This window comes from Pristiophorus japonicus, chromosome 5, assembly GCF_044704955.1.
Source record: "Pristiophorus japonicus isolate sPriJap1 chromosome 5, sPriJap1.hap1, whole genome shotgun sequence".
Classification (NCBI taxonomy): Eukaryota; Metazoa; Chordata; class Chondrichthyes; family Pristiophoridae; genus Pristiophorus; species Pristiophorus japonicus.
Window position 1 is genome coordinate 254,357,922 of NC_091981.1, and position 25,358 is coordinate 254,383,279.

The following is a 25,358-nucleotide window of genomic DNA, read 5'->3' on the forward strand; positions in this document are numbered from 1 at the left end:
TCACCACACTGGGCTCTTGTAGGCCTCCCGACTCTGCTCCCACCTCTCATCAACTGCCGCCTCTCTAACTCACCACACTGGGCTCTTGTAGGCCTCCCGACTCTGCTCCCACCTCTCACCTACTGCCGCCTTTCTAACTCACCACACTGGCACGAAACTAAGAACTTACACAAAAGAACTGATTCCTCTAATTGGCAGTGTTACCATAAAGGTCTCCTACGATGGAGCGGTGCACAGGCTACCACTCTGGGTGGTACCGGCCGATGGTCCCTCACTGCTCGGCAGGAGCTGGCTGGGAAAGATCCGCAGGAACTGGGACGACGTCCGAGCGCTATCGCACACTGACGACACTTCGTATGCCCAGGTCTTAAACAAATTTCCTTCGTTGTTCGAACCAGGCATCGGGAAATTCCAAGGAGCAAAAGTGCAGATCCACCTAATACCGGGGTCGCGACCGATCCATCACAAGGCGAGAGCAGTACCGTACATGATGAGAGAAAGGGTAGAGATCGAGCTAGACCGGCTGCAAAGAGAGGGCATCATTTCACCGATCGAGTTCAGCGAGTGGGCCAGTCCTATTGTCCCAGTCCTCAAGGGAGATGGCACCATCAGAATCTGTGGCGATTACAAAGTAACTATCAATCGTTTCTCCCTGCAGAACCAATACCCACTACCAAAGGCTGATGGCCTCTTTGCAACGCTGGCGGGAGGAAAGACGTTCACGAAGCTGGATCTGACTTCAGCCTACATGACGCAGGAACTGGATCAATCATCGAAGGCTCTCACCTGCATCAACACGCACAAGGGCCTTTTTGTTTATAACAGATGCCCATTTGGAATCTGATCAGCGGCGGCGACATTCCAGAAAAACATGGAAAGTTTACTAAAGTCGGTCCTGCACACTGTGGTCTTCCAGGACGACATCTTGGTCACAGGTCAGAACACAGTCGAGCACCTGCAGAACCTGGAGGAGGTTCTTAGTCGACTCAACCGCTTGGGGCTCAGGTTGAAACGCTCAAAGTGCATTTTCCTGGCATCTGAAGTGGAGTTCTTGGGAAGGAGGATTGCGGCGGACAACATCAGGCCCACCAACGCTAAGACGGAGGCAATTGAGAACGCACCGAGGCCACAGAACGTGACGGAGCTGCGGTCGTTTCTGGGACTCTTGAACTACTTTGGTAACTTCTTACCAGGTCTCAGCACACTGTTAGAACCACTATATGTCTTACTACGAAAAGGGGGTGAATGGGTTTGGGGCAAAAGCCAAGAAAATGTCTTTGTAAAAGCGAGAAAATTGTTATGCTCAAACAAATTGCTTGTGTTGTATGATCCACGTAAGCGTTTGGTACTAGCATGTGATGCGTTGTCATATGGCGTAGGGTGTGTATTGCAACAAGCTAATGATTTCGGGAGACTGCAACCGGTTGCTTATGCATCCAGGACTCTGTCTAAGGTCGAGAGAGCTGACAGCATGATTGAAAAAGAAGCGTAGTGTGTGTCTATGGGGTAAAGAAAATGCATCAATACCTGTTTGGGCTAAAATTCGAAATGGAAACTGACCATAAGCCACTTATACCCTTGTTTTCCGAGAGTAAAGGGATAAATACCAACGTATCAGCCCGCATCCAGAGATGGACGCTCACGTTGTCCGCATACAACTATGCCATTTGCCACAGGCCAGGCACAGAAAACTACGCCGATGCTCTCAGTAGGCTGCCATTGCACACCACGGGGGTGGAAATGGCGCAGCCCGCAGATCTAGCCATGGTTATCGAAGCATTTGAGAGTGAGCAATCACCCGACACTGCCCGGCAGATCAAAACCTGGACAAGCCAGGACCCCTTATTATCTCTAGTCAAAAGCTGTGTGCTTCACGGGAGTGGTCCAGTGTCCCAGTGGAAATGCAGGAAGAGATAAAGCCCTTCCAGTGGCGTAAAGATGAAATTTCTATACAGGCAGACTGCAGTTTGTGGGGCAATCGAGTTGTGGTCTCCAAGAATGGCAGAGACACCTTCATCAATGATCTCCACAGTACTCACACAGGCATCGTAATGATGAAAGCGATAGCCAGATCCCACGTGTGGTGGCCCGGTATCGATGCGGACTTAGAATCCTGCGTTCACAGATGTAATACATGCTCGCAGTTAAGCAATGTACCCAGGGAGGCGCCGCTAAGTTTTTGGTCTTGGCCCTCCAAAATGTGGTCTAGGGTACACGTTGACTATGCAGGCCCGTTCTTGGGTAAAATGTTCCTTGTGGTTGTAGACACGTACTCCAAGTAGATTGAATGTGAGATAATGTCGGCTAGCACGTCCGCTGCCACTATTGAAAGCCTGCGGGCCATGTTTGTCACTCACGGCTTACCCAATGTCTTGATGAGTGACAACGAGCCATGTTTTGCCAGTGCTGAGTTCAAAGAATTTATGACCCGTAATGGGATCAAACATGTCACATCTGCTCCGTTTAAACCAGCGTCCAATGGCCATGCAGAGAGAGCAGTGCAAACCATCAAGCAAGGCTTGAAGAGGGTAACTGAAGGCTCACTTCAAGCTCGCCTATCCCGTGTCTTGCTTAGCTACCGCACAAGATACCACTCACTCACTGAGATCCCACCTGCTGAACTGCTCATGAAAAGAGCACGTAATACAAGGCTCTCGTTAGTTCACCCTGATCTACATGAACAGGTAGAGAGCAGGCGGCTTCAACAAAGTGCATACCATGATAGCGCAAATGTGTCACGTAAGATTGAAATCAATGATCCTGTATTTGTATTAAGTTCTGGACAAGGTCCCAAATGGCTTCCCGGCACTGTTGTGGCCAAAGAGGGGAGCAGTGTGTTTCGGGTCAAACTTTCAAATGGACTCATTCACCGGAAACACTTGGACCAAATCAAACTCTGATTCATGGACTATCCTGAGCAACCCACCGTGGACCCTACTTTTATTGATCGCCCAACATACACACCAGTGGCAACCGGCACCACAGTTGACCACGAAGCAGAACCCATCATCCACAGCAGCCCTGCAGGGCCCAACACACCAGGCAGCCCAGCAAGGCCAGCTGCGCAGCAGCCCAGCGAGGGTCCAACAAATGATTCAACAACACCAGCTTTCACACCGAGATGATCAACCAGGGCAACAAGGGCCCCAGATCGACTCACATTGTAAATAGTTACACTATTGACTTTGGGGGGAGGAGTGTTGTTATATATTTGGTCTTGTATTTACGCTGTAAAGCCACCAGAGGGCTCATCCCCTGGAGTCCCAAGGGATCTCATAATCCCTTGGGAACACAGGTATTTAAGTAGGTTTCACAGGTTGGAGAGGCACTCTGGAGACCTGCAATAAAAAACTACGGTCACACTTTACTTTGAACTCACAGTTTTCAGTCTGACTCTTTCTCCATACACCACAATACCAGTGCTCAGCGTCCTGGAACAGCCATGATTACAGTGGATACCATTGATCTCCCAGAAGGCTGCCAGAGACTTGTCTTTCTGGGCCAAAGGGTATGGGCACAGTAACTCAAAATGAAGGCACTAGGGCAACTGGCAGGTGAGCATTCACTTAGATTATGGTATGCTAGTGATTGAAAATAAGCTGCAGGTTGAGAGATTGGAATCGTTTCCTGTTGGTGTAGTTGGCAGCATTCAGCAAAAGAACAGGTTGGGCCATATGGGAGCAATCGATGATTCCTTGGAGACTGAGGAATCCTGACAATGTTGTCACCAATGGTCCATGAAGTAGATGAAATCACTGGCTTCGGCAAGCAATGCAAATTGTTCATTCATTCATGGAATGTGGAATGTGGGCGTCACCAGCAAGGCCAGTATTTATAGCCCATCCCTAATTGCCCGAGAGAAGGAGGTGATGAGCCATCATTTCAGAGCGCAGTTAAGAATCAACCACATTGACTGTGGGTCTGGAGTCACATGTAGGCCAGACCAGGTAAGGACAGCAGATTTCCTTCCCTAAAGGACATTAGTGAACCAAATGGGTTTTTACAACAATCAGGTGGTTTCTTGGTCACCATTACTGAGACTAGCTTTTTATTCCAGATTTTTTTAAAAATGAACTGGTTTTAAATACCCCAACTGCCATGGTGGGATTTGAACTCGTGTCACTGAATTATTAGTCCAGGCCTCTGGATTACTAGTCCAGTGACATAACCACTATACTACCATACCTGATGTGATTTCTTTAATGGATCTGTGTACAGCTGATGCGCTAATGTCCGAGGTGTCCCCTGTGGTAGCCTGAAATGGTGACGTAGCATAAAATGTAACCGGCAGTGTGGTGCCTTTGGAGGAGGTGGGTTACTGGTTGGGTTGCAGCATGCAGCATAATTTAGAGGTAAAGCAAAGCCTCCACAAGCATTGCTCCTGGGACAGCTGGAGGGAGCACAGCACTGCTTATATATCTAGTTCCGATGCACATACTCGAAGGAAAAGGACAGTTGGATCAGATGGATGAGATCTCTAACTTCTGATAGATTTACTGTGCACTTTATAGGCTTCACTACATAAAAGCACTCATTTTAATAAGAATTTATCCCTACATATTGATTCTGGGATCAGTTGATAATAGCAGAAAGGTGAATTCCTATTAAGGAAATTGTCAGTGCGCTTAACAAGAATCAGTTGTAATTCAGTTGAGTGATTTTTATGACACTGTAACCTTGGAAATGAGGTTTGAGCAGAAATTCCAACATTTTATTTTATCCTCATACTCACTACTGTCACGTATATAGCAAGGAAGGACATTAGTTTGGATGATGTGGAACCTGTATGGGTGGAGCTGCGGAATACCAAAGGGCAGAAAACGCTAGTGGGAGTTGTGTACAGACCACCAAACAGTTGTCGTGAAGTTGTGGACAGCATCAAACAAGAAATTAGGGATGCGTGCAATAAAGGTACAGCAGTTATCATGGGCAACTTCAATCTACATATTGATTAGGCTAACCAAACTGGTAGCAATACGATGGAGGAGGATTTCCTGGAGTGTATTAGGGATGGTTTTCGAGACCAATATGTCGAGAAACCAACTAGAGAGCTGGCCATCCTAGACTGGGTGATGTGTAATAAGAAAGGACTAATTAGCAATCTTGTTCCGCGAGGCCCCTTGGGGAAGAGTGACCATAATATGGTAGAATTCCTTATTAAGATGGAGAGTGACACAGTTAATTCAGAGACTAGGGTCCTGAACTTAAGGAAAGGCAACTTCGATGGTATGAGACGTGAATTGGCTAGAATAGACTGGCAAATGATACTTAGAGGGTTGACGGTGGATAAGCAATGGCAAATATTTAAAGATCACATGGATGGACTCCTGTCTGGAGTAAAAATAAAACGGGGAAGGTGGCTCAACCGTGGCTAACAAGGGAAATTAAGGATAGTGTTAAATCCAAGGAAGAGGCAAATAAATTGGCCAGAAAAAGCAGCAAACCTGAGGACTGGGAAAAATTTAGAATTCAGCAGAGGAGGACAAAGGGTTTAATTAGGAGGGGGGAAATAGATTATGGGAGGAAGCTAGCCGGGAACATAAAAACTGACTGCAAAAGCTTCTATAGATATGTGAAGAGAAAAAGATTAGTGAAGGCAAACGTAGGTCCCTTGCAGTCAGAATCAGGTGAATTTATAATGGGGCACAAAGAAATGGCAGACCAGTTGAATAAATACTTTGGTTCTGGCTTCACGAAGAAAGACACAAATAACCTTCTGGAAGTACTAGGGAACCGAGGGTCTAGTGAGAAGGAGGAACTGAAGGATATCCTTATTAGGTGGGAAATTGTGTTAGGGAAATTGATGGGATTGAAGGCCGATAAATCCCCGGGGCCTTATAGTCTGCATCACAGAGTACTTAAGGAAGTGGCCCTAGAAATAGTGGATGCATTGGTGATCATTTCCCAACAGTCTATCGACTCTGGATCAGTTCCTATGGACTGGAGGGTAGCTAATATAAAAAGGAAGGAGAAAGAAAATGGGTAATTATAGACCGGTTAGCCTGACATCAGTAGTGGGGAAAATGTTGGCATCAATTATTAAAGATGAAATAGCAGCACATTTGGAAAGCAGTGACAGGATCGGTCCAAGTCAACATGGATTTATGAAAGGGAAATCATGCTTGCCAAACCTTCTGGAATTTTTTGAGGATGTAACTAGTAGAATGGGCAAGGGAGAACCAATGGATGTGGTGTATTTGGACTTTCAAAAGGCTTTTGACAAATTCCCACATAAGAGATTGGTGTGCAAAATCAAAGCACATGGTATTGGGGATAATGTACTGATGTGGATAGAGAACTGGTTAGTCGGCAGGAAACAGAGAGTCGGAATAAACGGGTCCTTTTCAGAATGGCAGGCAGTGACTAGTGGGGTGCCGCAGAGCTCAGTACTTGCAATATACATCAATGATTTAGATGAAGGAATTGAGTGTAATATCTCCAAGTTTGCAGATGACACTAAGCTAGGTGGCGGTGTGAGCTGTGATGAGGATGCTCAGAGGCTGCAGGGTGACTTGGACAGGTTAGGTGAGTGGGCAAATGCATGGCAGATGCAGTATAATGTGGATAAATGTGAGGTTATCCACTTTGGGGGCAAAAACATGAAGGCAGATTATTATCTAAATGGCGGCAGATTAGGAAAAGGGGATGTGCAACGAGACCTGGGTGTCATGGTACATCAGTCATTGAAAGTTGGCATGCAGGTACAGCAGGTGGTGAAGAAGGCAAATGGTATGTTGGCATTCATAGCTAGGGGTTTTGAGTATAGGAACAGGGAGGTCTTACTGCAGTTGTACAGGGTCTTGGTGAGACCTCAACTGGAATATTGTGTACAGTTTTAGTCTCCTAATCTGAGGAAGGACGTTCTTGCTATTGAAGGAATGCAGCGAAGTTTAACCAGACTGATTCCTGGGATGGCTGGACTGACATATGAGGAGAGATTGGATCGACTGGGCCTGTATTCACTGGAGTTTAGAAGGATAAGAGGGGATCTCAGAAAAACATATAAAATTCTGCCGGAACCGGACAGGTTAGATGCGGGAAGAATGTTCCCGATGTTGGGGAAATCCAGAACCAGGGGACACAATCTACGGATAAGGGGTAAGCCATTTAGGACTGAGATAAGGAGAAACTTCTTCACTCAGAGAGTTGTTAACCTGTGTAACATAGAAACATAGAAAATAGTTGCAGGAGTAGGCCATTCGGCCCTTCGAGCCTGCACCGCCATTCAATAAGATCATGGCTGATCATTCCTTCAGTACCCCTTTCCTGCTTTTTCTCGATACCCCTTGATCCCCTTAGAATTCCCTACTGCAGAGAGTTGTTGATGCCAGTTCGTTGGATATATTCAAGAGGGAGTTAGATATGGCCCTTATGGCTAAAGGGATCAAGGTGTATGGAGAGAAAGCAGGAATGGGATACTGAGGTGAATGATCAGCCATGATCTCATTGAATGGTGGTGCAGGCTTGAGGGACTGAATGGCCTACTCCTGCACCGATTTTCTATATTTCTATGTGTCTATATGTATTTAATAATTAAACATAGCTTTCTGTTTTTCCTCTTGTGCCGTGGAAGGGGCAGTTATTTGCGGAAAAGGTGGTGAGCTGTAGATGAAGGGGTAATAATGCTGATTTTTTTTCTTCGGCATATAATATCAAATGGTATAGATTCCTGGCAAATGTTCAGTATCTCTGCCTGCTGTCAGAGAGAGGAAATCGGAAGAACTAAATTCAAGATCCAACTCACACAGATGGAAGGGCAAAAACCAAGTGCACTGCAACCCCCACTCAACGCTCAATATGGGGGCACACAGCAGGGTCCTTGGCTGAAGTTCTGCTTCCTTACCCCACGGCAATGAGACAAATTGTAGAGAATCTACCAGCACCCTAACCCCCAATTTGATACTGAGACCTTCAGTTCCACACCAGATATTGCATTTACCAAGTGAACCATTGGGGCATCCTGAAAAATATTTTCCATACATGAATACAGTAAATTAGAATGAATAACAGATACAGAACCAAGGGACGTTCTTTACTCACAGTATCTTCAGATAAAAGTTCTTTTAACCTTGGTGCATTTTTCTGATGGTACATGATTCTGCTTCTATAGTCCCCTCAAGGACTGACAAATCAATAAAGAAAGATTCTGTTGCTGTGGCTGAATGTTCTTACATATTTAGCTCCAGACAGAATATTTGAGATAAGATAGGATCTCCTGCTTTAGGTAGGCTCACAGGATTAGTCCAAGGTTTAATAAATTGAAGAGTCTAGTAACGAGACCCTGCTAGTGTTTATTTTACAATCTATAGATCTTTGGATTGGAGTCTCCGCTCGTACCTGCACTCAAACTGTGACGAGCTTTCAACTCAGCTGACGGGTGAAACAGGACTTGTGATTACCATGAACCTAGGGTAATTTTTCTCAAATTTGTTTTAATTGCTTAGCTACAGTAATTGGAAGCATGTTGTGCATGTTTACTTATCAGCCAATCATGTGAGTGTAACAGTGTAGCACAAATGACTGGCAGTCCAAGGTGACACAAGAATTTTCAGTGCTATTACTGAGGCCCAGATTGGATGTCCCAGTTATAGTGCACATATCTTCCCTTACTGGCTCCCACGAATATTTTCAACAGGGTGGGGGGTTCTCCCTACCCCCTACCCCACTGCCCACTCCCACTTTGGGGTCAGCATCCCAGTCCATCCTGAAAATCCCACCAGTTATGCCTGATATGCAGACAATGGTAAGTAAGACTGCATGAAGCAATACGGGGTCATAATTGGGCCCCAATGTGGTGGACATTTTGCTGCACCACGTTGATGCAAAATGTGCAGAATAGAAGTCTATTGTGCTCAAATTGAAGGAAGGTTTACTGTTGTAAGACAAACTAGAGGTGTTCACCTTGCATTGGTATTGATATATATTGTAATGTCACCAGATAAAGTGCAACATCCCGACTGACACCTGGGAATCCCTGGTCAAAGACTGTCCTAAGTGGAGGAAGTGCATCCGGGAGGGCGCTGAGCACTTCGAGTCTCATCGGCGAGAGCATGCAGAAAACAAGCGCAGGCAGTGGAAAGAGCATGTGGCAAACCAGTCCCACCCACCCTTTCCCTCAATGACTATCCATCCCACCTGTGACAGGGACTGTGGTTCTTGTACTGGACAGTTCAGCCACCTAAGTACTCATTTTTAGAGTGGAAGCAAGTCTTCCTCGATTCCGAGGGATTGTTTATGATGATGAATGTCACCAGAAGACCATTCGCTATATCTTGTGCAACCAAGATCACAACTGCAATACACACATCAATCCATGGGTCCCACACACAAATGAGTTAGGAACATTTATTCCACGTAGAACATACAGAATCTGAGAATGCAGTTGAGGAAACCAATCAAAGACTTACAAATTATATAGCGCCTTTCATGACAACAGGACACCCCAAAGTGCTTTACAGCCAATGAAGTACTTTTTTGAAATGTAGTCACTGTTATAGTGTAGGAAATGCGACAGCCAATTTGCACACAGAAAGCTCCCACAAACAGCAATGAGATAATGACCAGATAATCTGTTTTTAGTGATGTGGACTGCGGGATAAAAATTGGCCAGGACACCTGCTCTTCTTTGAAATAGTGCCATGGGACCTTTTACGTTCACCGAAAATAGCAGACTGGCCCTAACTTTAACAGTTCATATGGACTGGAGGGTAGCTAATGTAACATCACTTTTTAAGAAAGGAGGGAGAGAGAAAACGGGTAATTATAGATCGGTTAGCCTGATATCAGTAATGGGGAAAATGTTGGAATCAATTATTAAAGATGAAATAGCAGCGCATTTGGAAAGCAGTGACAGGAGCGGTCCAAGTCAGCATGGATTTATGAAAGGGAAATCATGCTTGACAAATCTCCTAGAATTTTTTGAGAATGTAACTAGTAGAGTGGACAAGGGAGAACCAGTGGATGTGGTGTATTTGGATTTTCAAAAGGCTTTTGACAAGCTCCCACACAAGCGATTGGTGTGCAAAATTAAAGCACTTGGTATTGGGGGTAATGTACTGACATGGATAGAGAACTGGTTGGCAGACAGGAACAGAGAGTCGGGATAAACGGGTCCTTTTCAGAATAGCAGGCAGTGACTAGTGGGGTGCCGCAGGGCTCAGTGCTGGGAATCCAGCTATTTACAATATACATTAATGATTTAGATGAAGGAATTGAGTGTAATATCTCCAAGTTTGCTGATGACACTAAGCTGGGTGGCGGTGTGAGCTGTGAGGAGGACGCTAAGAGGCTGCAGGGTGACTTGGACAGGTTAGGTGAGTGGGCAAACGCATGGCAGATGCTGTATAATGTGGATAAATGTGAGGTTATCCACTTTGGGGGCAAAAACATGAAGGCAGAATATTATCTGAATGGCAGCAGATTAGGAAAAGGGGAGGTGCAACGAGACCTGGGTGTCATGGTACATCAATCATTGAAAGTTGTCATGCAGGTACAGCAGGCGGTGAAGGCGGCAAATGGTATGTTGATCTTCATAGCTAGGGGATTTGAGTATAGGAGCAGGGAGGTCTTACTGCTGGGAGGTTGTACAGGGCTTTAGTGAGGCCTCACCTGGAATATTATGTTCAGTTTTGGTCTCCTAATCTGAGGAAGTGCAGCGAAGGTTCACCAGACTGATTCCTGGGATGGCAGGACTGATATATGAGGAGAGACTGGATCAACTGGGCCTGTATTCACTGGAGTTTAGAAGGATGAGAGGGGATCTCATAGAAACATATAACATTCTGACGGGACTGGACAGGTTAGATGCAGGAAGAATGTTCCCGATGTTGGGGAAATCCAGAACCAGGGGACATAGTCTAAGGATAAAGGTTAAGCCATTTAGGACTGCGATGAGGAGAAACTTCTTCACTTAGAGAGTTGTTAACCTGTGAATTTCCCTACCGTAGAGAGTTGTTGATGCCGGTTCATTGGATATATTCAAGAGGGAGTTAGATATGGCCCTTATGGCTAAAGGGATCAAGGGGTATGGAGCAAAGCAGGAAAGGGGTACTGAGGTGAATGATCAGCCATGATCTTATTGAATGGTGATGCAGGCTTGAAGGGCTGAATGACCTACTCCTGCACCTATTTTCTATATTTCTATGTAACATCTCATTCGGAAGATAGCAGCTCCGACAGTGCAGCTCACCCTCATCACTACACTGGAGTGTCAGCCTAGATGTTTGTGCTCAAATCTCTGGATTGGAACTTGAATCCATAACCTTCTAGCTCCGAGGCAAGAGTGCTAGCCACTGAGCCACAGCTGAAACCATACAATATGCAAAAATATATAGAAATCCTGTTTTTTTTGGTGGAATGGGGGAAAAATCCAGCATATTGGGAGCAGAAGGACAGGAAATCGGTATGGAACTTATCCCTTACTGGCCCCCACGAATATCGTGAATATTTTCAATGGAGTGGAGGTGGGGGGGGGGGCAGGGGAGCGGGGTGGTGGGTGTTCTCCCTAACCCCCTGTCCACTCCCACTTTTGGGGTCACATCGCAGGTAGGCCTGAAAACCACACAAGTTACGTCTCGTATGCAGCCAAATGGTAAGCATGACTGCATGAAGCAATACAGGGTCATAATTGGGTCCTAAATACGGTATTCAAGCAATTCTAGAGCCATTTGCATATGGGGCCCACCAATGAGGGAGCATCACCAAAGAAGATTTGTGACTTTCAGATCCTCAGCCACACCAGGCCCATTAAGAAGCTGGAAAATGTCACTGCAAACTTCTATGCGATCCAGGAGATGGGCGTGTCAGTCACACCAGTACTGACACGAGTGCCGCCACTAATATCTCGATGACCACCGTCCCCAAAATTCTGGAATGGGATCACGGTGAGACAAAATGGGTGCGTGGAAGCCCCATCCTGCTGCATTTCCGACTGACGGAATTTTTAGTCCAGGACGCTTTAAGCGGAATCCAACATGGAAGAACCCAATCAAAAGTTTGTGATAATTTTTTGAAACTTAAATTTGCTCTTTTTAATTCGAGTTTGGACCTGTATACATGCCTCAAGTCAAACGGAATGGGGTCAACATTCCATGGGACTTCTATTGGTCTCTTGCCATAACTCTGACAGGAGGGAAGAACCCCCAGGGAAACAGTGAAATCATCAGAACGGCACTGGTCTGCAGAATTTCAGCCTCGACGTCCGGTGCTGTATAAATGCAACTCTTTCTTTCTTCTTTCTACTAACTATGGAAAAATTAAATTAGGACTGCTAAAAAAGGGAAAGGAAAAACACAGATGTAGGTAAACATAATTAAGAACCGCAGCAAGGTATTCTATTCAGATCATATATTACATAGAAAATAGGTGCAGGAGTAGGCCATTCGGCCCTTCGAGCCTGTGCCACCATTCTCAATATGATCCTGGCTGATCATGCAACTTCAGTACCCCATTCCTGCTTTCTCTCCATAACCTTTGATCCCTTTAGCCGGAAAGGCTGCATCTAACTCCCTTTTGAATATATCCAACGAACTGGCCTCAACAACTTTCTGTGGTAGAGAATTCCACAGGTTCACAATTCTCTGAGTGAAGAAGTTTCTCCTCATCTTGGTCCTAAATGATCCGAAATAATATTCCTGCTTCATTTCCTCCAGGTATTGAGATACAACCACGACAATCTGGCACTTATTTGCTGCTTGTCTCCGATCAGCTCCTTTCTAATAACCCCCTTGTAATTTTCATATTTCAGTGGCTCTGGCCACCTTTGATCAGTAACTGGTAGAAATTGATCTAAATTTTGCTTAATTAGCTTATTGCATCTTTAATTATCTTGTAAAAAGATGCTTATTGTGAACCCACTGGTTAACAGGAGTAAGCCATTCAGCCCCTCGAGCCTGATCCGCCATTGAATTAGATCAGGGCTGATCTGTACCTTAACTCCATCTACCCTGTCTTAGTTCCATGCCCCTTGGTACCCTTGCCTAACAAAAATAAATTGTTACTGTTATGTATGTAAACTTGTATATACCTTGTACAGTCACCAGAGGGCTCATCCCCTGGAGCCCCAAGGGATCCCACAATCCCTTGGGAGCACAGTTACTTAAGGAGGCCTCACAGGCTGGAGAGGCACTCTGGAGACCTGCAATAAAAGATTACGGTCACACTTTACTTTGAGCTCACAGTATCTGGTCAGACTCTTTATTCATATATAACAGTTACGACATAAATAAAACACTCTTTGAAATAGTGCATCCAATTAATTCTTCAGGCAGACAACTTTTTAAAAATTATTCATTCATGGGATGTGGACATCGCCTGCAAGGCCGGCATTTATTGCCCGTCCCCAATTGCCCTCGAGAAGGTGGTGGTGATGCCACCGTACCTTAAAGCTGGCAGCTTATTTACGAGAAAGGTGGTATGAAAGAAGTAGCTGTGGGGATTATTCACTGGGAATGATATATTCTTCTTCTGTTTCTGGAAATGAAGGTAGCCTTTCTGGTAAACAAGCAATATTTTACACCAGGCATTCAAAATATGCTTGAAGCCTCACTGAGATCAGCCAAAACCTAGCGTTAGCTTGAATCCAAGTTATAATTATGAAAATAGTCCCAAACAAAAGAAAGTCTCTAAAAGGCTTCCAGTCAACGAAAATGTAACATGCCAGCAGGAAAATGGCCAATAGGCTTGCTTATCACTGCCAACATATGAGACATTCTGAGCATGATCTGGCTGGAATTACCTGCCAGGTAAAGAAGGTTAATCCTAAAGCAAAGGACAAGTTTTCATTCTCCGAAGGCAATATAATTTGATAATGAGAGACAGGGTGATACAGGATAAATCGTTTGATCCTCCAGTGGTTCAACAGAGTGGAAATGGAAATAAACACCCCAAAAATACAGAGCTCTGAAATAAAACACAAATTGGTGAAAGTACACAGTCGATCCATCAGCATCTAAACAGAGAAAAGGCTGGTAAATATTTTGGCTGTGAACTCTTCGTCAGAACTCAGAATGATGTTATTCAGTAGAAATGTAAACTAATTGGTTTTCTTGAAGTGAAGCACAGATGTTCTGTCATTAGCAAGCAACGAAAATCAGCCTTTGGACAAAGATAAAATAATTACTATAGGGCTTGAAATAATGACTAATCTGTTGACAAATACCAGTACAACACGATAAAAATAAATGAATTGGCAATGATCTCCCACCCTGAAAATCAAGAGTTTAGCCGTGGAGAAGGCCTTCAACATATATTTCTCAAAGGCCCATCAGAGCATGATGTTCTTTGTACAGAGGTCAAAACACAAAGCTACGCAAATTTAATATGAATCAATCAAGAGACCTCCCTGCTAGTGGAAAAAAATTGCAGTTGTAATTTCCCCATTGAATGCTTAACAATTGCTTTGGCAAGCTTCCATGTACTTGTGTCATTAACTGATATATGTGTATACATATATATACACATCTTCTGCACTTTCTTTGGCTTAATCATCTTCTGCAGTAAATGTTTCTTTGACAGTGACTGGTGATGGGATCATCTCTGACGTTTTCAGAACAACCCCAGATTATATAAAATATTAATGTGGGCAGATTTGTAGAACTAATACTTTACTGGGAAAATTTACAACATTTCCTGCTTCTCTTTTTTTCCTTAGAGAACTATCCATTGCTAAAACGCCTCCAAAAAACTTGGCTTCTTCCTTCATACCAAACGCTTCCTTCCCTCTCAACAAGTCGCAGCTCTTTATAAAATTGAAGTCCATCCAAAAGTTGAATATGACTGATATCAGAGGAGGCTTTTCTACCATTTCTATCACGCTATTAGGATAAAGATGGAACATGTCAGTTGATAGATACATAGGAACTGGAGTAGACCATACAGCCCCATGAGCCTGTTCCACCATTAAATTAGATCGTAGCTGATCTGTACCTCAGCTCCATTTGCCTGACTTTGATCCATATCCCTTGGTACCCTTAACTAACAAAAGATAGTACAAAAGATCACAACATACAGATGAGGAAGATGATTCATCCAACCTAACGTTTCCTCCATTTCAGCAGCTACTTGTTTCTTAAAAGATTCCAGGATTTGCTTCAGTTGTGAAGTGCTTTGGTCAGACAACATCTGCAATATTGAGTATTGGGTAACGAACCTCAGGAAAGATATATTGGCCATGGAGGGGGTACAATGCAGATTCACCAGAATTATACCAGGGCGTAAAGGGTTAATTATGAGGACAGGTTGCATAAACTTGGCTTCTAGTCCCTCGAGTTTAGAATATTGAGGGGTGATTTAATCGAGATATTTAAAATGATTAAGGGATTCGATTGATTAGGTGCAGAGAAATTATTTCCACTGGTGGTGGAATCGAGAACAAGAGGGCATAATTTTAAAATCAGAGAGAGGCCATTTAGGAGTGAAATCAGGAAGTACTTTTCCACACACAAAGGGTAGTGACATTTGTAACTCACTCCTCCAAAAGCCTGTGGATTTTGGCTTAATTGAAATTTTCATGATTGAGATCGATAGATTTTTGTTAGTTAAGGGTATCAAGGGATATGGATCAAAGTCAGGAAAATGGAGCTGAGGTACAGATCAGCTATGATCTAATTTAATGGCGGAACAGGCTCAAGGGGCTGTATGGTCTACTCCAGTTCCTATGTTCCATTGGTGTATCAAAGGGATACTTTGGCTATGCAAACAATGTCGGGAGGGGTCTGCAGTGTGCTCCATATCATGTGCCATGCATAAGTGTAGCCAGCTGTGCCCAGCACCACTGCACCATACAAAAAGGGCTGGATTTTCAGCTTTGCTCATTTTGGGGCGGTAATGTTGGCGGGTAGATAAAGTTTGCGCCTGGGAACAGTTTGCACCTCAGTCGGCAAAATTCGGTAGCTGGGCCCTGAGTGTGGGGCGGAGCACTAAGGGACACGTTGCTCACCTCTCAAGGTGCTAGGCCGGCTGAGCATGCGAAAATCCTGAGCTAAACTGTCGACCTCGGAGTGTTCTAAGAGAGGCGTGGGGAGAAAAAAAAAAGCCTGGAAAAAAAATCCCACCAAAAGCATTCCCAATAAATAACTCATGCCACCACAACATAAATCACAAAAAAAACACTCACACTTACCTGATGTTGACATTACTTACCTCACTACAGCCGCTACAGCTCAGACCGCCAACTTCCACAGGCGTTTCCAGCACGGTGCTCTACGGAAAGCTACGGATCGGGTGGGAGCCAAAAATCAAGCCGGTGTCGCAACCAGGGGCGTTGCACACCGGCTCGCCTCTTCCGGGCGGTATTGCGCCGCGCTCCGCCGAAACCGGCCCCAAAAACCCCGGCGAGGCACTGGAAGCCACCTGGAAAAGCTCACCACCGCCATTACTGACAGAGGCGGTAACAAGCCGGAAATACAGGCCCTAGACTTTAACATTGCTGCTGAGGTTGTCCTAGCTTTGCCGGAGTTAGCACTACATGGAGGCGACAATCAGAAAGACCATCACTCAGAGGACTCATCAGTCACTGCTGCAAGGGGCATCAGAGCATATCTGATCACTGAGGTCTTCTCTTGTTTATAATACAGTTTCTCCTGCACTTTCAAATACTTCCTCAAAAAAGTACACATCTTAGAACATGGCAACACATTAGCACTCTTTGTATAAGACAGCACCAACTAAGTGCACCCTTTCCTGTATGACTCTAAACTAAATGAAGTAGAAAGCATGACGTCTGTTCACATTCTATTTTATTATAATAAAGTCTAAAGTGAACACAAGCGAACCTGTGCTTTCCTACCACTGAGTCCCCGAATGTCTTTCTTTCACCTATTCTTGGTGTGACCCTTGGCCCAATATCGTGGGAGGTGGTTGGTTGCTCGTGCGCTCCAAAAAGCTCAAGGGACTGAGGTGGCAATCCTCTCCTGGGAGCTTGCCCCTGTCCTGGAGGCTCTGCTAACTGCATCACTGGAGCTCGTTCTGATGCACAGCCTGATCTCACCTCCCCGGAACTGTGTTCTGAGGTGGGGGGAGGGGAAGGCCAGAAACTTGGCATGTGCTGCTGTCCTGAGCGATGGCATCATCAGGTGAGGTTGACTCCAGCTGTCGCTATTCCCCCTCGAACTGCGTGTCCACTGATCAGTGGGTTGGCTGGTCTGCCAGATCCAGAAAGCCCTGAGGGACTGCCGCATGCACTGCTGTCACTGCAGGCTTGAAGCCGGTGTACAGGGTGCTGTCCAGTTTCCCTCCTACTGCCCGCCAGAGCTACAACCTTTGTTCCTTTGAGGCAGAACCACCGGTTGATGCCTCGCTAGTTCTTAGGTCATGGTCTGCTGCAGGTTCCAATGCTACTGCCATGTGCTCCACTGGTGCCTACAATGGGAAGAAAGCTTCCATGATATTGTGGCAAATGACAGCTGCAGGCTTTGAAGTCACATCTGCTCGTTACCGTTACTGCGCAACCTAGGGGACTGACCTCAAAGCGTGCACGCAAGTATGAGGTTCCTCGAACATCCTTATTTTCAGACGAGCACCTGGATTCCACGACTCGAAAGCCATAAGCTAGCCATCTCCTCCGCCTTCACTTACTTCGCACTCCTCAAGCTCCCCTGTGCTCTGTGAATCACCGAGGACCACATATTCACTAACACAATCTAATTGCCCCCCCACCCCCCGCCCCGCCAGGTTAAAGTATCTGAGCTGGTGTGTGGGAGTGAAGAAGCAAGTGACAGGTCAGGTGTTTTTCATGACTAAAGAGCAAGGAAGCTTTCAGAAATTCCACAAATGAGCTTTCTACGAAGGCGGCAGTCACTGAAGGTCAACAACCAATTTCAACAATTGTTCCATGGGGACCTTTCAGACTCCATTTCCTCTCAGACTGAGAAGTGAAGAAGCTGAGGCTGCCAGATCTGAGCTTCAGATAGCCCAAACACTCAGGCACTTCTGAATTTTGAAGGAAACGCCCTTCCCCGCTATGGCGCTGCTTTCTTTGGTAATCAGCTTATTTGCTCAGCCGGAGCAAGTGTGCGCTTCTTCAATGATGTACTTTTCGAATGAAATCTGTAAAATCAGTGTCATCAGCTACAACGTACCTCCCAGGTTTCTCTCCTTGTTAGTGTTCTGTGCTTGCCCAGTGGTCACGCTTTCTTGGCAAGATAAGCATCAATGCCTTTTGATTTGGACAGCACTATCTAAATCAACAATGAGAAATCTTTCCGCTTTTTTGGCTCCCACATCTAAGGAAGTCAGCTACAAAGGCACAATTATGCAATTATTGTATGGATGCATTGGGTTGCAGCAAATCTACCATGAAGTTTCATACATTCTGGTTGGGTTATATGTTTGGTATTTAAGAAAACAAGAGGAAGAGGTTTTGGAGCTCACTGATATTTGATCTGATATTACGGCTCATTGTGAGACATTCAACGTCAACATCAGGCGAGAGTACCGAACAAATGGAGGTTAAGGTAGACAGGATATAGAACATTTTTGATTTGAATATTTTGTTTCCAGTTCATGTCTGTAACTTGTTTTCTCACTTTTTGAAACGGCAACTATTAATGTGCTTTCCACTGCATTTCAGCTTGAGGTATTGGGTGGTCAACAGGTTAGCCTTAACAAGGTTATGACAGTGGAGCAATTATGGTTCCATAATCCCATCGTGGCAAATTGTGATGCTAAATTCAATACGTTTGGTGATTTATAACAAGCATCAGAAAAAAATGACTTAAAATAGGTTATTTTCCTGAATCAGGCAGCTATCACTCCTACCTGATATGACATAATGTCACTCTATAATCTTTAAGACCCCGTTGACTTTTAATGTCCTCTGAAGCAGCCTAGTAAACCACTCAGTTGTAATTGCTTAGAAGGCGCACCATCTTCACAGGCCAACTAGGGATTTTTAAAAAACCCATTGGGGTGGGAATTCGGTCACTCCTTTATTGCGGCATTAATCCAGGCAGAGCAGTAAATTTTGCACCTGCAAATGGTTTGTGTCTGCCGCCGCAAAATTCACCAAGCTGGGCCCTGAGTGTGGAGCGGAGCGCTTAGGGAGATGTTGCACACTTCTTTTAGGGTGGTAGGCCAGCTGAGAAAGTGAAAATCTGAAGCTAAACAGCCGGCCTCGGAGCGCCTAAGAGAGGTCTCGGGGGGGAAAAAAAAAATCTAGAAGAAAACACCAAAAACATTCCCATTAAATAACTTACGCCACGACAACATAAATCGCAAAAATACCTCAGGTCGACATTACCTACCTCACTGCAGCCAGTACAGCTCAGACCGCCAGCTTCCAGAGGCGTTCCCACCAGGGCACTGCAGGGCGCTAAGGGTTGGGCGCGATTCAAATATCGAGCCAGTGTCACAACCAGGGGCATTGCACACCCGCTCCCCTCTTCTGGGCAGTAATGCTCCTCCACCCGTCGATACCAGCATCGAATGTCCCGGAGGGGTGCTGGAACCTGGCTGCCCACCCGGAAGTGCTTACCGCCGCCATTTCCACCCCTCTGGGGTGCTAACAGGGGTGGCAGAAGACCGAAAGTCCAGCCTTTTGACAATGCTATCTTCACAATTGCAGGTTTGACCTAACGTATTTAAGAAGGACATAAGAAACCATTGGATGAGAAAGCTCATTTAGACAATCAAGCCCATTCCTTTCACAAACTATATCTATGTAGTCTGCTGGTTCCGAGACGCTACCTGCTTATTTCATTTCGTGCGGAAAGGTTCAATTTGTTTTCTCCCCATCTCTCAAGATAAGATAAGCATCAACTCAGAATATTCTGCCAACTTTACATCCTCCATTACTCATCTTGGACTAGTTGCCTTTTGTAGCTCAATAGACAGATAGACGAATGGTCAGATAATCATAATTGAATTTCTTTCTGTGTTAATGCCTCTCTATTGTTTCATCTTGAAATGTGCTACTCCAATGCAATGATTACTCTGACAAACTTAGCAGCAATTGTTTTGTTTGGAATAAAGATAGTAAATGGCATTTGCTGTAAAGGTAAACATTTTCCTTCTACATTTTATATTTTTTATGCTGCGTTAGCATAACATAGCACCAAAGTAATAAAATGTAGAAATATCTTGGCCTGGAATCAAATTTTAGTCAAAAAAAACCTGTTTTGGAACCTGACACCAGATTGTGAGTTTTGAACCAAACAACTTTAAATTGCTCACCTCTGAGCTCGAGCGCTTATTTTTAACTATCATATTTAGCACACAGTGCAGTAATCTTTCAACAAATAACTATTACACCGATAAGAGCAAAACAATGGCTCTGAAATTCCGTGGCCGTTCTCCTGGACCTGGAGTTTCCGCTGGATTGCATTAGTTTTTAGATACATTCCTCCCGATATCGGTGTAACTGGCAGTACGGATCGTGGAACTTTAAGCGCAAGTCGCGTTCAGCGCAACCCGAGTTTCCGCAATCTTTTGCGCTAGTTTTAAAAACATCGTGCTAAAAGCAGACCGGGCCCACAAAACTGGCCACACCCCAGGGGGGATTAATCGCCATTGCACTCGTTTGCAGACCTTTGAGGAAGCCCCAAAAATTAAGCTGGATATTTTTGATACAAGGACAGTAAAAGATAAGTTTTAAAGAATTGACAACTGTGTCCCAGTGTAAATGGAAAATAGTTTTGTATATTATTTAAAGTCTTTTGCAGAAATTTAAAATTGGGTTAATCACAGATGGTGGATTGACACTCTGATTTAAATGCTTATTTTTTGTGATTAAACCCATTCTCAGCTATATTAATCAAACTTTACCAAGTTACCACTTTTAAATATATCAAGGAATACTTTTTATAGCTTTTTTTTAAGTTACATTTTAAAATGTTCGCTGATTGTGCTGGTTCATGACAGATTTTGTATTCGGCAATATACAAATGAATTTGAACAGGATCTCAAGGAAAAGAAAACCTTTTCAAAACGGGTGCAATTTTGGGCTAAATTTGGGCTGGCATCGTTGATTGTGCTCAAAGTAGAAACTCTGCCCCCAGTCTCCAGTCATCATCATCGGTCCTTCGAATGAGGATGACTTGTTTTCTCATGAGTTCACAGATGTTTCAATGAAGGACCCGATGTTCCAGTCCTGAACTCCAGTTGAAGGGTGGAAGATGCCTGTGCATGGATTCTTTTAACGTGTGGTGACCATTGCACATCAGCCACCACACAGGTTTGACAGAGCTAGGCCTTTATCCAATGGCAACGGTTAACCAGGATGACTGGAGACCTGCTCTGCTGCACGGACCTAGTGCGCACACATATCGCAGTGTGGGCTGGAGACAGATAGTAGACAGGTGGAACCCGCAGTAAATTGGCAGAGCAAGGGTTATGGGTCTCCGCTGTTTCCCTAGGGATTCCCACTGGTTACGGAGGAAGATGAAGAGAAACCCCGTAGATTTTCAGGGACCTATACCAATTTTAAATTTATTTTAAAAACGTTACATTGTAGTCAAACCAAACAGTGACCCCATTTCACAATGCGTTTGTCTGAAATTCCACTCGCTTATTTCAGCAGAGCCACTTATTTTAAATAGGTGAGTGGAAGGTGGAGTTTCAAATGGATGCCTTAAGTGTGCATGCAATTAGGTTCTGTGATATAATTTCAACCCCAAGGTTTGGGCTGATCAGCTGGGATGCATTTTTTTCTGCAGCATGTCAGCAAATAACAACCAGATGCAGGAGAAAACAATCTTTTAGAATCACAGGATGACTTGCACCTATATATCGTCTTTCAAGACTTCCAGTGAAGTGTCTTATTTAGTCACTGTGGTAATGTAGGGAACTGGATCTGCATAATAGCTTTGTAAAGCTGTCTCAAAATGGTGACAAGGATCTCAGAAATATTCACCTTCGCTCTTTGCAATGACAATCCAAAATATTCGGGCAGATTTTCCTGGATTGCCGCCCAGATGGACTGGATCAGGTGGACTATGGGAATACTAGATGGGTCAGAGTGCACGCCTATGAAGGAAGCTGTCTGACCTTTTCTTTATTATTTGAAATTAAAGAAAATAGGGCAGCTTCCTTTAAAGAAAAGAAAGAATTGCATTTATATAGCGCCTTTCATGACCACCGGACGTTTCATAGCACTTTACAGCGAATGAATTACTTTTTGAAGTGTAGTCACTGTTGCATTATATGAAACGCGGCAGCCAATTTGGGCACAAGCAAGCTCCCACAAACAGCAATATGATAATGACCAGGTAATCTGTTTTAGTGATTTTGATTGAGAGATCAATATTGGCCAGGACACCCCTGCTCTTCTTCGTAATAGTGCCATGGGATCTTTTGGGTCCATGTGAGAGAGCAGACAGGGCTTCAGTTTAACTTCTCATCCAAAAGACGGCACCTCTGACAGTTTGGCGCTCCCTCATAACTGCACTGGAGTGTCAGCCTAGATTTTTTTCTGCTTAAGTATACGCTCCAACCTGGAGCTAAGCATTCACTGTGTTTCGATGACCCAATGCATCTGGACCCAGACCCAGGAATATCTTCCCCATTGAATTAACTCTCTGTGCCATTCATACCTGGATGAGCCAAAATGCCTTCTGGTTTAATGTCAGTAAATCCGAAACCACCCTCTTCAGCTACTGCGAGCATCTACCCTGGACTTCAGCCACCTCCCTGGTTGCCACGTCAGAATAAGTAAGGAGATTTGGAACCTCAAAGTGCTGCACAGAGCTCAACTTCTTTGCCCATATCCTTTATGTTACCAAGACTGCTTTATTTCATCTCCACAATACTGGTTGATTCTGCCATACCCTTCCCCACTTCCAGCAAAATCCTAATCTCAATTCTTCAATACTATCCCGGCTGACCTCAACATCTCAAACCTCCATAGTTATAATCCTTCAAAACACCACAGCCCCTTGTCCTCACCCATTCAAAGACCTGCACTCCCATAACAAATTACAGGGAACATTGTTTAGGAGGTGAGTCAGCCACCACAGAATACCCAGCCTCTGATCTGCTCTTACAGCCACAGTATTTATGTGGCTGGTCCAGCTAAGTTTCTGGTCAATGGTGACCCCCCCAGGATGTTGATGGTGGGGGATTCAACAATGATTATGCCGTTGAATATCGAGGTGGTTAGACTATCACTTGTTGGAGATGGTCATTGCCTGGTACTTTTGAATGCTACTCCAGCCTTATGTGCCCACATGAATTCTCTGGTTCTCTGTCTCTAGATTAGTCCTTGGTTCATGCTTTCTCCACTATGCCACTTGTTCAGCCACTCTGCTCCTTTCCTCTGGAACTCTTTCTCTCTCTCTCTCTCTAGTTCATTCTGGCTTGCCACCTCTCTTCCAGCTTTCCTCAAAAAATTCTCTTCCACCGTGCCCTTATCCACCCTGTCCGAACTCTTTATTTTCTCTCTTCCCTCCTGCTAGCCGTCCATTGGATTTCCTTCCTAATGTAAAGTCCGTTGAGATGTCTTCTTTTTGCTATTGTCATTTCACCAGCGATTTTGGAGAGGAGTGCAATGCCTGGAACACAATGGGGCATCCAAGCTTCTATCCTATGAAGAGAGCATTTGAGTCCAGTTACCCATCATCATCATAGGCAGTCCCTCGGAATCGAGGAAGACTTGTTTCTACTCCTGAAGTGAGTTCTTTGGTGGCTTACCCATACAACATTAGGCAGTCACAGAAGTCAATGTCAAAATGTGCTGCTCAGCAGTGACATCACACAGTGACGCGGCATATACCGCAATCTCTTTGCTTGCAAATCTGAAAGAGGTAGGCATGACAAGAATCTTTAAAGTCATACTAGAGTCTGTCAGAGGAACAAATTGGTTCCAATGTTCCTGTCACAACCCCTCCTGTTTTCTGCTCAAGATGCCCTTTTCTCCTTAATCCTCATTTGTTGCCGCCCCCCTTCTCCCCTTTGCCTTTTGTTCTGTATTAAATTAACTGCTATTTTTAAAATGCCGCTGAAAGGTATTGCATTGACTAGATGTCACATGTTGGCTGAATGGCTTCTATTCTCCTTCGTTTGCAGTCATTCACTGTGACTGAAAGGCTGTAGTGTGTGCATTGTTTGTCTGCCACATTGCAGCGATGTCTGGCAGCCGGGGGTTGCCATGGTTACAGCAGGAAAAGACAATTAACAAATGGCTCTGATGTTTTTTTTTCTATTTCTTTCCTTTTGCCTCAGTTGGTTTTGTGCAACAATGACGATGAAATCTGCGTGGCTCTTTAGAAAAACATTGGAACAAAATGTGGTTGGTTGGGGAGGGAAGGCCAGGTGCATAAACTTAACGGTTCAGGTAAATTATATGTGGGCCCATTCTTATTTAGTTCTTTTCCGATTTCCATCAAACATTTCAAAAAAATTATCCTCTTGAATTGAAATGCAAAGTAAGGCCAAATATGACTGTTAGAGTATAACTACCATTGGCTGATAATTAACAGGCTGTTAAATTTAGTTTTGTCCATTCACTGGTCTGTCAAATGTTACTTTATGCTGTTTGAATAAGGTACAGCTATTTCCTTTGAAGTGAATACAGTGCAATTATAGTGTTGTATTTGGACAGATCTGCAAAGGATTACCACAACTGAATGATCACAAAATTCAAAGGTGGCAATCCTGCAACCTAAAGCCAGTACTGTCAGCTGTTTAAAGTGATGGTGAGCGGTGTTACCGAATCCCGGAGCAGCGGAGAGCAGGTACCCGCTATACTGCAAATCAACATTCAGATATTCTTTTAATATTCATTCATGTTCTTCATTTGTCCTGGGAATGCACTTCGTGTGGTGTACTGGCAGTTCAAGCAGCACATCTAGTTGTTTACCAATCAGCTGTTTAAAACCCTTATGCTCTGTCAGCTGTGGCTTCGTGGGTAGCACACTCGCCTCTGAGTCAGAAGGTTGTGGGTTTAAGTCCCACTCCAGGAACTTTGAGCACATAAAACTATTAAGTATGGAAGAACTCCACAAGACTGAGTACTGTGAGCTAAAACTGATGTGACCTTAGTCTCTTTAATACAACTCCAGAGTGCCTAAGCTGCATGGCAGACAACCTTTTATACTCTCTTGCACGAGGCATGCAGGTGACCCTTGAGCCTCCAACAGTTGCGCCCTCTGGAGGCAAGTCTTACACAGTTACAATGTTTACATACATAACATCATACGCCCCCCAAAGTCTTTGATACAAATTATTTAAAAGTTGAGACGATTCGGGGCCCTACGCTCCCTGGTTGATCGTCTGAGTTCAAACTCTGGCATGGGTGAGTTTGTCGGACCATTGCTGCACTGCGGCGCGGCTGGTCTGGCAGGACTGTTGGGAATGGTGGGTTCATCCTCTTGATTGACAGCGAGGTCGATTGCTGATGGTGATGTCCTCTTCAGCTTGTTCCTGAT